The sequence below is a fragment of the Salvia splendens genome, chromosome 2 (assembly GCF_004379255.2).
Source record: "Salvia splendens isolate huo1 chromosome 2, SspV2, whole genome shotgun sequence".
NCBI classification, from domain to species: Eukaryota; Viridiplantae; Streptophyta; class Magnoliopsida; order Lamiales; family Lamiaceae; genus Salvia; species Salvia splendens.
Window position 1 is genome coordinate 21,226,420 of NC_056033.1, and position 13,900 is coordinate 21,240,319.

The 13,900-nt window shown below is 37.8% G+C and overlaps 1 long non-coding RNA gene across 1 annotated transcript; it reads right to left on the reverse strand.

Moving 5' to 3' along the window:
• Positions 1-6,431: 6,431 nt before the first annotated feature.
• On the reverse strand, positions 6,432-7,402 carry LOC121770597. The gene is made up of 2 exons (XR_006043770.1): positions 7,063-7,402; positions 6,432-6,988 (listed from the first exon to the last, which is right to left on the reverse strand). It is a non-coding gene; the product is annotated as an uncharacterized LOC121770597 (long non-coding RNA).
• Between the last annotated feature and the right edge of the window lie 6,498 nt (positions 7,403-13,900).

The window sequence follows — 13,900 nt, forward strand, 5'->3', positions numbered from 1 at the left end:
GAAGAATCAAACCACTCGTCTCTTCTACGATTGTTTTTCAAGGGAAAGGTATATTTTGATCCATCTTTCTCATTCACACCGTTTAATCCATAATATTTTGAACCCTCATGCATATAGTTGAGTGGAGAATGGTAAATCTAAGAATTTAATGGTTGGGAAGGAAGTTTTGTACAAGATTGTGTTTGTGTGTGTTGTGTATGAAAACTGTTCTGTGCAGGCAGTAGGTTCCGACGTCTATTAGAACAATCAAACGATCTTATTTTGACATGAATTTTTAACTGGATGAAGTTTTAGATGTCTTCTGTGTTGTGTCAAAATTTCAGCTTCAATTGATGACGGATGAATTTTTAACGAATTTTTCAATTGAACTACGCAGTCCTGCCAGAATTGTGTTTTCGTCCAGTGAGTTTCGTCTTTGTTTTGACTGATCAAAAGATATGATTTTTGTGTGAAATTTTAACTGGAAAAACCCTTATGTGTCTACTGTGTGGTGACTGAATTTTAGCTTCAAATGATATCGGATGGAATTTTAATGATTTTTACAAAAAGACTGCGCTGTTCTGCCAGATTCATGTTTTGTTGAAATAATCTTTGTTGACAAGTTTTGAATGAAGTACATGATACATGTGTGAGTAAGGAACTTATCCTATGATGTGGTTATGTGTTGCACGTTGATGTATGCTAAAGGGATCGTTTCATTTATGATGGTGAACGATTAGGATGGGCAATGTGAGAAAACGATGAAAGGAACGATAGGGCATGCATGATTAATGTGTCGGTAGAAAACTGATTGTATTATGTGTTTATGGTGTTGGCAAGGGTTATTGTAGTACGTAAGTACGAAGAAGCAAGGGTTGCATTAAAGTTGTGAACTGTGATTTGTAAGCGAGAGAGGTGGGCTTTCTTTTACTAAACTCTTTTACGCTTTCAAAAGTATGATTATGGTGTAATAAGGGTGGTTTAAAGTGTTATGTCATATCATGTTTGTACTGATGATGAGATTATGCTTGATGCCTAGATTGTGAGTTCGCTCCATTAGTCTATAGGGCTATGTAAAACGAATTCGGGTCTGAGTAGAGCCGCAAATCCTATCAAGCTAGTGTACACAGGTGGGATCGTGAGCCGTCCTTGCTAGTCGGCCAGTCTCGTGGGCGAATAGTATGGCCACACTTTCGTCGCACTATGGTAAGAGGATGTGATTGATTGATTGTTGAGAAAGTGGGGAGATTGTTTTGACTGGCCAGTCTATGAAATTGTTTTGTGATACTCGATGATATTTCTTTTCTAAATGTAAAACTCGAGTTCACTATGGTATAGATGACATAACATTTATCAACTATTTTTTGGCGTGTGTCCACTGAGTATATTAAGTACTCAGCCCTGCATGTGTTTTCCCTATGTGCAGGTTGAGTGGTGATGTTGCGGCGGATGTTGAGTCGAGCCTTAAGGATTTCCGGATGCGTCGTGTCATCATACATGGGCGTCATCTTATGACTCTCTCTAGATACCTTATTTCCGCTGCCTTGTTTGGAATTGTTTTTCTAAAAGTCTTCCGTTTTTACTCCATACTGTTTTTATGACATTAAATACCTTGAGACATTAATCCGTTGTTTAACTATTTAATAGATTAACATATTTCTTTTGAAGTTTAGTTGAGTTTCGTGTTAAATGTTGTCTTTTATTGTTTCCCCATTTCTTCCACGCTTCTTAGTTCCTTCCCCTAGTCACGATTTCTCCGTCTTTACTATCCCTAGTAAGGGCGGTCATGACAAAGGCTGTTTGCCCCAGTGGAACAACTTGAACGGGACTCCTCCAGAGAGTTGTACCCGACCGGGTGGATTTTGTCAGCCGAAATCCACCCGTCCGGGTGGGACTTTTCTGCAACGCGCTGCTTCCTTAAAATGGTCATATCTCCCTCGTCTGGATTCCGATGGAGGCGTGCAAGGTATCTACGTGAAACTCTTTCGAAGGCGAAGAGATTGGTGGAAGTTTCAGTGCTTTTGGACCCCATATCGATAGCCAAAATACAGATTGAACCTAGCTGCAGATATAAACTTTGATGCACGGCTTCCATGGTCGTATAAAATAGTGCATAAAAAATATTTCTATATATGGCCAAGCGCAACACTTAAAACTAGAAGTTAAATCCTAAAAATAGACAAATTAAATAAATGAAAAAAAACCTTAATCAAACATAAATACTGAAGGGGCTGGCAGTGGAAGCGTGCATGGAATTGAACACATAATAATTCTGATCTATTTAGCAGATTATTTTGACAAAATCTATTCGCGTAATTCTGACATGTATCATGCTCATAACTTGAATTCAAACATGCTTTAGCGCAATTAACACCTAAAACATGCTTACTACGGAGTTAGCCAATTTACCTGGTTGATTCTCCAAAGAATCGAAGATAGCTAGCGTCTTCTCCACGTGAAGATCTTGAGTACTAAACCACGGATCTTTTGCTTGGTTCCCGGACTGTGAACTGATATCAGTATGGGATGATCTCACCAGAATACTAGGACTCAAATAAAGAAGACGGAAACTGCTCACAGGGGAGAGCTGAAAATCGTCCCTCTTCAAGACAAAAGGGGGACGAAAATTTGATGATGAAAAATCTCTCTTTTTTGTCTCATTTATTCTCCTATTTATATTAAGTCACATATTGGGCCCAGACAGAGATCTGTGGAAGAACTTGGATATAGCATCCCCCAATCAGCTTCTTACTAATTAAATTGAACTCACAATTTAATATAAGCTTATATTGGAATATTACGAGCAGCCACTACAGAAGTAATATTGCACTGCCCATCCAAATCCGAAATTACAAGTATTAAGGGTTTCCATTTGTTTGTCATTTATTTCTCGTGCTTAAGATAGAAACGTCCATTAAGTAATTAATGTCTGCTATGAACTTAATTAATTAACATATCATTATCTCCAAGAGTGGACTTAGCAAGAAACGCTTATTTATTATTCATAGAGTAATCAAACTCCAACTAGCTAGGTTCCGAATAATAAAACCTTGTTTCGAGCTCCTCTTGTGGACGTTATCAAACGAGACTCACCTCGCGCACGATTCAATATAATAGCAATCCTAGCACCGCTAGATATTAATCACCATTATCTAATATACCAGGATTCTTGGGTTGCAAAAAATCCGCACCATTTGGTAAGTCAAAGTAATGCATAATCAATATCGTATGCTCAATGCTAGCATACATTGATTAAGAAATTAATTATCAAGACCTCGTCTTTCAGTAGATAGTATAAAGTCTCGTCTTGCTATTAGATCCAATTCAGTGCTATACCACACCAATGTCATCTTATTTCAGTAAGGCTTAGAAATATGCGGACTGACATTGCAACATTTCACGATAGGTAGTCTAGGCCTATCTAGGTTGTGAAATTCTTATTTTTTCTTTGTTCAGAACTGACCGTGTTACCTTAAAGTGGACGACGCCCACAACCGGTCTACTAAAACAAAGACTTAGACTTTGTTACTTTGCTCATACATTTAAATATGGAATAAACATTCATTAAATGTAAAACATAACAACATTATGACAAAAATAATCTGTTGCCTCCATTGGAAAATAGAACATAGAGTTTTACAGTATTCAACCACTCGAAATGTGATTTTTAGTATACAAACTCTAACAAATACAACATCACATTTCTTCTTCTTTCACTCATCTGTTCATCTATTCTGCAATCTATTTTCGCCACAGCTTACGCCTCTACCCTATTTACTCCTTAATTCTCGATCAACTGACAATTCAACATCGAATTTCTTTATCTTAGAAGGAAAATTATTTTATTTTTAGATCGATAAATGAAATGAAAGAAATGTTGACAACTCAATATCAATTCTCAAAATAAACTACAAATCCCGTACTTACATGAAATAGTTTTAATTTGATGTACAAACAATTACCTCCAACAGACCTAACACCACATTTGATATTGGTATAACTTTGAGCTTGCTTTTCCTTTCATTGTTTAGAGTTTCAAACCATTAGAAAACATAAAACAAAATTAATGAAAATTAAATAGATAGAACGAAATCTTAGATTAATTTGATTTGTGTGTTCGGATATTTTTCAAAACATTTTTCACTTTTTCCTTTTTAAAAAAATTTCACTTCCATCACTTAAAAACAAAAAATCTTCTTTTCCGAAATCTTTCATTTCAACTTCTCCCAATTATTGTAAGAGAAATAAACCCATTTATGCTTAAAATTTTTATTAAAATAATTATGATGGAATTTTTGTTATTAATTTCAAAATTTCCCTTTGTTTTATATATGTATAGATATATAGATTCTCTATTTGATTAAATTTTAAAACCTAAAAGAAAATCAATAGCATATATATAACATTATAACGACATGATAAATAATATACAATCATTTAGACCTACTTAATTATTTTATATAATGAATAAATAGGAGTATTAAATACTAGCACTCATTTTAGCTAGTAGTATGCAGTACTGTAGCAATGCCCAATTCTCACATGTTAGTTGTTTATCTAATGCTTAATATTTTAACTTTTTTTTGGGTTAAGTAACAAATGTGATGGTAAAATGGTGATACGTCTTCCGTTCCAAGATAAGCGAACTTCTTTTATGCACTTATTTTTTGGAAAAATGATATAAAATAGTTAAAGCGGAGGAAAAGTAAAATTAGATAGAGAATAATGTAGAGAAGACTCTTCTCTACATTATTCTCTATCTTACTTTACTTTCTCTCCATTCTAACAATTTTATATTATTTTTTAAAACGAGTGCAAAAAATAAGCGCTTCGCTTATCTTGTGATGGAGGACGGATGGAGTACTTTTTAATCCTTATTGCATATACAACTGAAAACAACTAAGTGGAAACATCTAAACCACGATTACATGTATAAAGACATGAACCTACGTGAGTATTGCGTATAAGAGTAAGCCCACTTGAACTAGCACCCTCCACTCCAATACATGGGGGGAGGGTTCTTAAAAGACACAAGCTTACTAAGTTCTTTGTGAATTAAAGTTCAACTGCGCAATTTTAAGTTTTTTCTGTAATTCGTCACCTGACTGGCCAACCCTTACGATGACACAATCCGAGTAGGGATTCTACCCTCGCTAGGACATGATTCCATTAATGTACACTAGTCCACCTGTACATTAATAAGTTTATGAAAAGACAACATCATTTACATAAATAAATATTATCTTGAAAATATTTCATATTTTTATTCATTTGTGGTATGCAAGATAGAAAAATTCACCTCGTACGCTTCCAAACTCCATGAAACAATATTAACCAACTTGGAGGTTAATTCCTTGCGTTGAATTATCTCCGATAGGAGTTAATTTTTTTTTAAAAAAAGAATTATCTCCAATAGAAGATAATAATACATTTAGCTTCAAGAAATACAAAAAAGCAGATGAGATACATCCTATCTTATTGTTCTTTCAAGCGTTAACCCCTTTCGCTTCGGAAGATTTAATTTGTAGAAATTTTATTAACAGCAAAAAGGAGAAAAGAAAAAAACCAACAAACTTTTTAACAGCAACAGTCTTGGTTTTCTTCAAAGTTGGGGGCCAAGACGTTGTCCTATCGCTATAACATTATAAGGCACGTAAAACACTCATCTATCTTCATTTTGACTGAATGAAATAAAAATTGTTGTTTGCTTTCCTTTGTGCTTGAAAACATTTTATTTGTGATTTAAGGCGTCTGAGGGATGATAGATGGCAAGGAATCGCCTCCTTTTTATGCTAAAATTTTCCGGACATGTACGCATAAATGTTATGTCATGACCACATCTCCCTAGTACTAGTGAGCGCAACTATATCGTGACTAAAAAAAAGTCTCAACATAAAAAAGATAATCGTAAGGCATAAAACAAACTCAAAACATTAACTTCGAAGGCGAAGATGGTGCATAGTCAAAATAAAACCAGAGTATAATAACCGGGTTCATAACTCCTAGTACATAGTCCTATTGCAGCGGAAGTGTAACGCCCCACTTCTTTTGAACCCTAATTTTTGAACCTAAAGTACTTGCATTTAATGCATTTAATGTCGCGAAGTCCGTAGATTAATTGTCGAGTGGAATTTTTGTTGGTTACTTTCGTGGCCTAATTTTGAGTTGGAATTTGACTGGGTCAACTTTGTTTAATATGTGACGTGGCTGCTTTGAATAATTGATGTGGGATGAAATTAAATGTTTTTGAATAATTGATAATTTGTTATGAGAGCTAGAAATTTGTGAAGTAAATCACAAAGCGAATTTAAATAATTCCTTTCCGTGAGGAATATTTACTGGACTCAATTTCGTGTTGGATCCGATAAATTGAATAGATAATACCAAAATTCAGTCTGGTGGAGAATAAATTGTGGGCTGCACAATTTAAATAAAATACAAAGGACCGTGAATTAAACTTATCTAATTAGTTCTGACCTATTGACGTGGTCACCAAGCTGCATTAATTCAAATATTAAATAAAGATTCTGCAGAGATATTCCTCCTCCGTGAATCAAAAAAAAAAGAAAGAATTTGAATTTCACTCCCCTCAACTCACGATTGAAACCGTCATCTCTCCCCACTCCGTAAATCTCTCCCAAATCACACGCCTCTTTCCATATCTAACAACCTTAATCTCATCTTTTTCTACCGCCACTCCTCCATAAAATTTCATTCGCAATCAAGTTCCATCCCCACAAGTTGCTCCACTAAAATCAGCAATAAATTTCAAGAACAAGGCTGACATTCTTCTTATCTCAATCGAAACAGATTCAAGGTAATCCCATACACAGAATTTCCCCGCCTGCTATGCTACAATGTTTTGGAAAATCAACTCATTCATTCTTCCTGTCAGAAACCGAGAACTAAAGTGAGGGAGTTCCTGTTTTGTTCAGTTGCAAATCTGCAAATTGAAAGTATACCCTTCTTCCACCCCATTCCTATTCCATTCTTGTGCATCTCATGAAATCTGAAATAAATCTCTAATCGAGTAAATCGAAGCAACCGAATTAAGAACCGGACATAACTAAATCAAGAACGAACCTTTAATGGGAAAACGGGGCTGGTTCGGGGTGGATTCAGGGCTGCCGGAGCAGGCGCGGTCTCGGCAGACAACAGCGTGGCGGCAACGGCGGTACGAACCCAACGACGACGGTGTACTCTGGGCGGCGAATTGGAGCCGGTAGCGGCTGATCTGTGAACAGTGGAGAATAGAAGCGCCGAGGTGCTGTGGGATAGAGAGAGAGAATTGAATTTGGGGATCTTGTTATTTTCTTTTTGTGAGAGAAATCGAGTGAGAAAGAGAGACGAAATGTGGTGTGTGTGTGTTCTTTGTTTGAATTTACAGTAGAGAGAGAGAGAGAGTTTTGAGGGAGAAAGGGAGCCGACGAATTTAAATCGGGAGTATAAACTGTATTCTTATAAGATCCTTATGAAATCCTTTAATATTTGACTTCTTATTTTATTATATATTACTTTAATATATTGAGTTTGATTTAAAATCTAGTTGAGGGAGTTTACGTGTAAATCTCACAAAAAAATGAAGATTGGGAGTATACGTGTGGTATGATGAAAATTGAGAGTATAATTTGTATTCTTATGAAATCCCTTTTAATACATATTTGGAATTTGATTATGGAATTTGAGAGTGTGTGTTATGTTAATCGGGAGTCAGGCTCTTTTCTAATTTAAATTGCTTATGGGCATGTGGATGTTTTGTTTTGGGTTATGGAGTTAATTAAATCACCATGGATTGAGATATCTTTTTGCAAAATTGTTGGGGATGTGAGCGGCCGACTGGAATTAATCGAAATATTTAAGTTTTGATTCGGAAAGTTCATAATCTTGAACGAGGAAAATAATTGAAGACATATGATGCATGCATCTTATTTATTTAATTTGAAAGTGTGTTGATATGTGTTAAGCACTCGAGGTGGGCTTTCTTTTACATAAGGACAATGTCCTAACTATTTTATCGATGGGAATGAAATGTGAATATGTTATCATGCCAAGATTTTGGTTTTAACGTGCCTATCTGAAATGGCTTTGCCATTATTATTTAAATCGAATTCGGGTCTTTGTATGGCCGCAAACCCTACTTGGATTAATGTACACCTATGGTAGACCGTGTGCCAGCGTACGGGTTGGCCGGTCTAGTGACTTGGTTTGTGGCCACATTCCAAGTCACGTATGAGCAGCTATGGTTGACGTCTATGGGAAAATGACTGCGCAGTCGTGATTTTTGAACAATAGAATATTTTGGTGCCACGGGCCTTTCAAAAGCTAAAAGCCCGATGGTTACCTAACAATGGCATGATAAAATATAAATATTTTTGATAACTTGTTTTCGGCATAAGTCCACTGAGCATTTTATAGTACTCAGCCTGCATGTATTTTCCCTATGTGCATGTTGAGCGATGTCGGGCTGGGTGGTGTTGAGCTTAAATTGAAGTCTCGTTGGATTTATTTTGAACTCCGAGGGGCGTCGTGTCTTCATACATGGCGTCACTCTTACTCTTGAATGCTTCCGCTGAATTATGACTGTTTCTTCCTCAATTATGTTAGTGAACCCTCTTCCATTCTTGGACTATTAGTTTTGATAATTGTTGACTTCGGATTCAAATGTTAAGAGTTTACTTTGATTTTCCCTAGTTATTGAATATTAAATATTTTGGTCAAACTCTTTATTGAAACCCTAGAAAATTTTTCTTTCATAAAGTCCCTTAGGTCGTGACTTCCCGCATTTATTAACCCTAGAAAGGGCGGTCGTGACAGTTTGGTATCAGAGCCAGGTTCTTTCCGCTCTGGATTCAAGAGTCTCTTTGAGTTGTAGTCTACCCGTGTATTGATAGACTAAGTGCTAAACATCGAAGGCTCAACACCACAACTCGTCACGCCCAACCACGAAGGAAGAGGTAAGAATATTTTGGCCACTTTTGAAATGAATTACTGAAATTTTTGAAATGCAATGGAAAAATGGTTCCTTGTGAAAATGACAATTTTGGGCCTATTGGAAATTTAAAGTAAATGCTATGGCTTTTGGAAAATGATGTGGTCATATGAGACGTGAGACACTATGGAGTATGTGATTGAAGGTGTTGAATGTGATAAATATTGAAGTGTGAATATGAATCGCATGCTTGAGGCGGAGACTTGTTATTACATATGTTTGAACTGCGAATTTAACTTGAAGGACATACATGTTGATTACTTGAGCGGCAATTTTTTTATGCCTATGTGGTCGAAATTGCATGATTACGAAACTGTGAATTCAAAGCATGATGAGTGCATAGTTGCAATTTTGTGATTGTGATACAGATGTCCATGAACTGTATGATTTATGAAATGTGATTCCATGGACGATGGATTGACTGAGTTACTATTTTTAAATATTAATACACGTTGGATGAAATGCTATGGAATGCCAAATGGTTTATATGGATAAATATGTTTGGCTGCGCAGTGTATGAATGACCTTTCATGTGATGATAATTCATGATTGATGAAGTACGAGGTATCGTATAGAATCATTATGAAAGTGAAATGTGGAATTTTGAACTTTGTTGCAAACGTAGAATCCATATGAAGCTTGAATTAAGCAACAATCGAATATGTGTTGAAGTATGGGACTATGAACTATGTCCGAAAAACATAGAGTGCCTAAGAAGTATGCTAGGCTGAACGTGCTCAAACATAGTTGTAAATTGATAACTGCAATATCACTTTCCTGAGTGATGGGACAAACGAAAACTTGTACTTCGAACTATACGGATTATTATAATTGCCTATTGTTTTCCCTGGATGAGAAGAACAAAACGAAAGGAAGTTTCTAACGAGATCAAGACAAGAAGAAATGTTAGGTGATGTATCCTTACAACGTCAAGAAATTGTGCTTGCAATCAAATAAAGTGAATGCAATCGTGCATAACATGTTAATGCTACGACGCGTTACAAATATGACAACACTTATGACACGTTAAGGCCAGGAGGGTTGTTAGCATGTTTTAATGAGAATGACCGCTATAGCGTGCCAAAAACATTATGAAGATGTGACATGCAAGGACAGTTAATTGATGTAAAGACACCAAGAATCTTGACTTCGAATCTACAGTTTTCGAGAACGCCTCTATTATCTTCGGGAAACGACGGAGTGTCACCTTTGTAGCTAGAATGGATGAATTTAATTAACAGTACTTACTTGGATTCTTAGAAATTTCTTTCTATGAAGCTCCTTGACAATGGTATTTTTTCGTGCACTTAAAACTTTTGATTGACCCGCAATTTGCAAGTGATGCATCACTGTTTCCTTAATGAAGGTAGTGACTCATTCTTGTTCCTCTTGAGTCAATTTCGGTGCCATTCTAAATCAAGGACAATTTCAATAGTGCTCCTCATGTTGAAACCCGTTCTGATCCAAGTAAGATTGTTAAATAATTTCTAAATTCTTGATACAAGACTCTCAAGAAAGACGATGGCTCAATCTCTGCAAACACATTTGAGGAATAAGTTTCAAGAGACACATACAAAAAAAGGATACATCAACAACACGAGGAGTCAAATATTTTTGCTTCTATGCTTAATTGTAGCAAGCGGCCGAAGAATCAAACGTTATGCCATACCTAGATATTAGGTCTTGAGAAACAAAAAGCTGAGAGAAGCCGTGTACACCAAATGATCACGTTTTGCGGCTTAAAATTTATGTAAGTGGTTGATCAAGGGATATACGGATAACAACAGAAAGTTGTGAGTCAGAGTATTTACGATCGTCACCTAAGATCGTCACTGTACGATAGTATTGGAATGAAAATACGAGTACCCCTGATAGATTAAGATATACGAATGAAGGTCGTCGACGAGAGGAAATCATCCAGCAAGTGGCGAAATCGAATCAACTAAAATGGGAAACAATCGAAAGGAGGAACGGGTACTAGTACCATCACCATCACCTCCTCCACCTAAGTCGGAATGACATATTGAATAATTTTGCTAAGGCAAAATCCTCCTATCTTCGATGGGATAGGAGAGCCAGCAAAGGCCGAGACTTAGATACGCGCATTGGAGATCAGCTTCGAATTCTTCAAGTGCACTGAGGAAGAGCGTTTGATTTGTGTAACCTACCAACTCACGGATTCGGCCATGAGCAAATGGATACAATGACATGGGAGGACATTATACCGAAAGGCGAAGACAACCGAGTTTTACAATCTCAAACAAGGGCGCATGTCAGTGACAGAATATGGCCGCACACTTGCGACATGGCTCGGCATGCACCCGAACAAGGGATACCAATAAGAAGATGGCTGAAAAGTTCCGTTCGGGCTTAAGGCATGAGATAAGGATAGCATTTGCCAACCTTGGAAGACTTACATGCGCTGGATCGTTGACCCGCGTACTAGACGTGGAGGAAGCTATGCCCAAGGAGAGGGCGATGTGAAACACTACACTGGCACTTCCTCCACCACATTCTTCTCGAGAGAGGAGAAAGTGGGATGAGAATAAGGCTCCCTATGAAAACAAGGGATACCAGCCCACCCAAAACCAACCAAAGTATAGGGGAGTACAGGCTGCACCGAGTCAGATGGGTGATTTCCGACCCAAACCCCCCTCAATGCATCGTTTGCTCGTACTATCATTTTGGGAAGTGTAGGATTCATAATACTATCAAGTTTTTTTAACTGTAGTAGATATAACCACTTTTCTATAGAGTGTCCAAGAAAAAATGTGGGGACGGAGTTAAGGGAGAACAATCAAGGACCCCGTTAGCAGTTAAGAGAGGATATTGATATAATTTTGGGAATAACTTGGTTACCCTTGTATTTTGCTACTAATCGTTGTCAGGAGAAATAAATATCATTACAAGCCCTGGGAAATGAACCAATTGTGTATCATGGAATCACGACGAACCGAAAAAAAAACGTCTATCATCTCCGCACCCCAAGCCACTACGATGTTGAGAAAAGAGCATCCTGCCTATCTTGTCTATCTACAAGGAGATGAGAAGAAAGAAAGGAAAATGGAGGATGTTGTTGTGGTATGAGAATTTTCAGACGTTTTTCCTGAAGCTTTGCCTGGCCACCGCCAGATCGACAATTGGAGTTCACAATCGACCTAGAGCCAAGGTCGCCACATGTGTCTAAGGCCACATACTGAATGGCGCCTAAAGAGTTGGAAGAACTCAAGATACAACTTCAAGAGCTTATGGACTTGGGTTCATTAGACCTAGTGTTTCACCGTGGGGCGCGCCTGTGCTATTTGTGAAGGAGGATGGATCGATGAGGATGTGTATCGACTATAAAGAGTTGAACAAAATGACCCTCAAGAACATATATCCACTGTCGAGGATAGATGACATATTCGATCAACTACGAGGAGCCGGTGTGTTCTCAAAGATTGACTTAAGGTCCGGATACCATCAATTGAGTGTCCGAAGAGAAGACATACCAAAGACCGCTTTCCGCACAAGATATGGTCACTATAAGTTTACGGTAATGCCGTTTGGATTGACGAATGCACCTGCAGTATTCATGGATTTGGTAAATCGAGTATTTCACCCATACTTGGATAAATTCATTTTGGTCATCATAGATGATGTACTCGTCTACTCGAAGAATGGGAAAGAACACGAGGAACACCTGCGAATCACTTTGGATACGTTAAGGAGTGAGAAATCGTACGCCAAATTCAGCAAGTGTGAGTTTTGGCTTAAGGAAGTAAACTTCCTTGGTCACATTGTGTAGGCAGAAGGAATCCAAGTGGATCCTGCCAAGGTTGAGGTGGTACAACAGTGGAAAGCACCTTCAACACCAAACGAGATTCGGAGATTCCTAGGCTTGGCAGGATACTACCGAAGGTTTATAGAGGGATTCTTCAAGATAGGGAGATCCATGACCCAACAACTCAAGAAATGGGCAAAAGTAAATTGGACCCCTGAGTGTGAGGCAAGTTTTCAAATCTTGAAGGAGAAGCTAACTAGTGCAACGATTCTAGCCGTGTCAGAGCCTGGAGTAAACTACGTGGTATACACGGACGCTGCGAAGGTGGGACTTGGATGTGTGTTGATGCAAAACAACAAAGTGATTGCTTACGCATCCCGACAATTGAGGCCACAAGAGTTGAACTATCCAACCCACGACTTGGAGTTAGCAGCGGTAGTACACGCCTTAAAGATTTGGAGACATCATCTCTAAGGAGTCCGATGTGAAATCTTTATGGATCACAAAAGCTTGGAGTCCTTTTTTTTCATTCAACAACAGAGATGGATCGAATTGGTGAAGGACTACGATTGTGGAATCAACTACCACCCCGACAAAGCAAATATAGTGGCAGATGCTTTGAGCAGGAAGAACCAACCCTAACTAGCCACTTTTCTCACCGAAGAGGGAAGTCTAATATGCGAGTTTAGTAAGATGTGGTTGGAAGTGGTAAGAGCACCTGAAACAGTGGAAGGCCAAATCGCCACCTTAGTGGTTAACCCTGGTCTAAGAAAAAGAATTGTGGAAGCACAAAGGAGAGATGCAGAATAGGAGGAAATTCATGTAGAAGTGAGAACTGGCGAACCTGGGAATTTCAGTGAAGAAGCTGATAATGCTCCCACATTCGAAGGAAGACTATGCATAGCGAATGACGAGGAACTCAAAAATAAAATCATGAGAGAAGCACATGAAACTCTTTACACCGCTCACCTAGAAAGTACAAAGATGTATCAATACTTGAAGAAGTCAATTATGTTGAATGGTAGGAAGAGGGATATAGTATTATTTGTTGAAAGATGCTTAGCGTGCCAACAAGTGAAGGCTTTGCATCAACGATCGTATGGAAAGTTGCAACCACTGGACATTCTTGAGTGGAAATGAGAGCACTTTGCCATAGATTTTGTTACGGT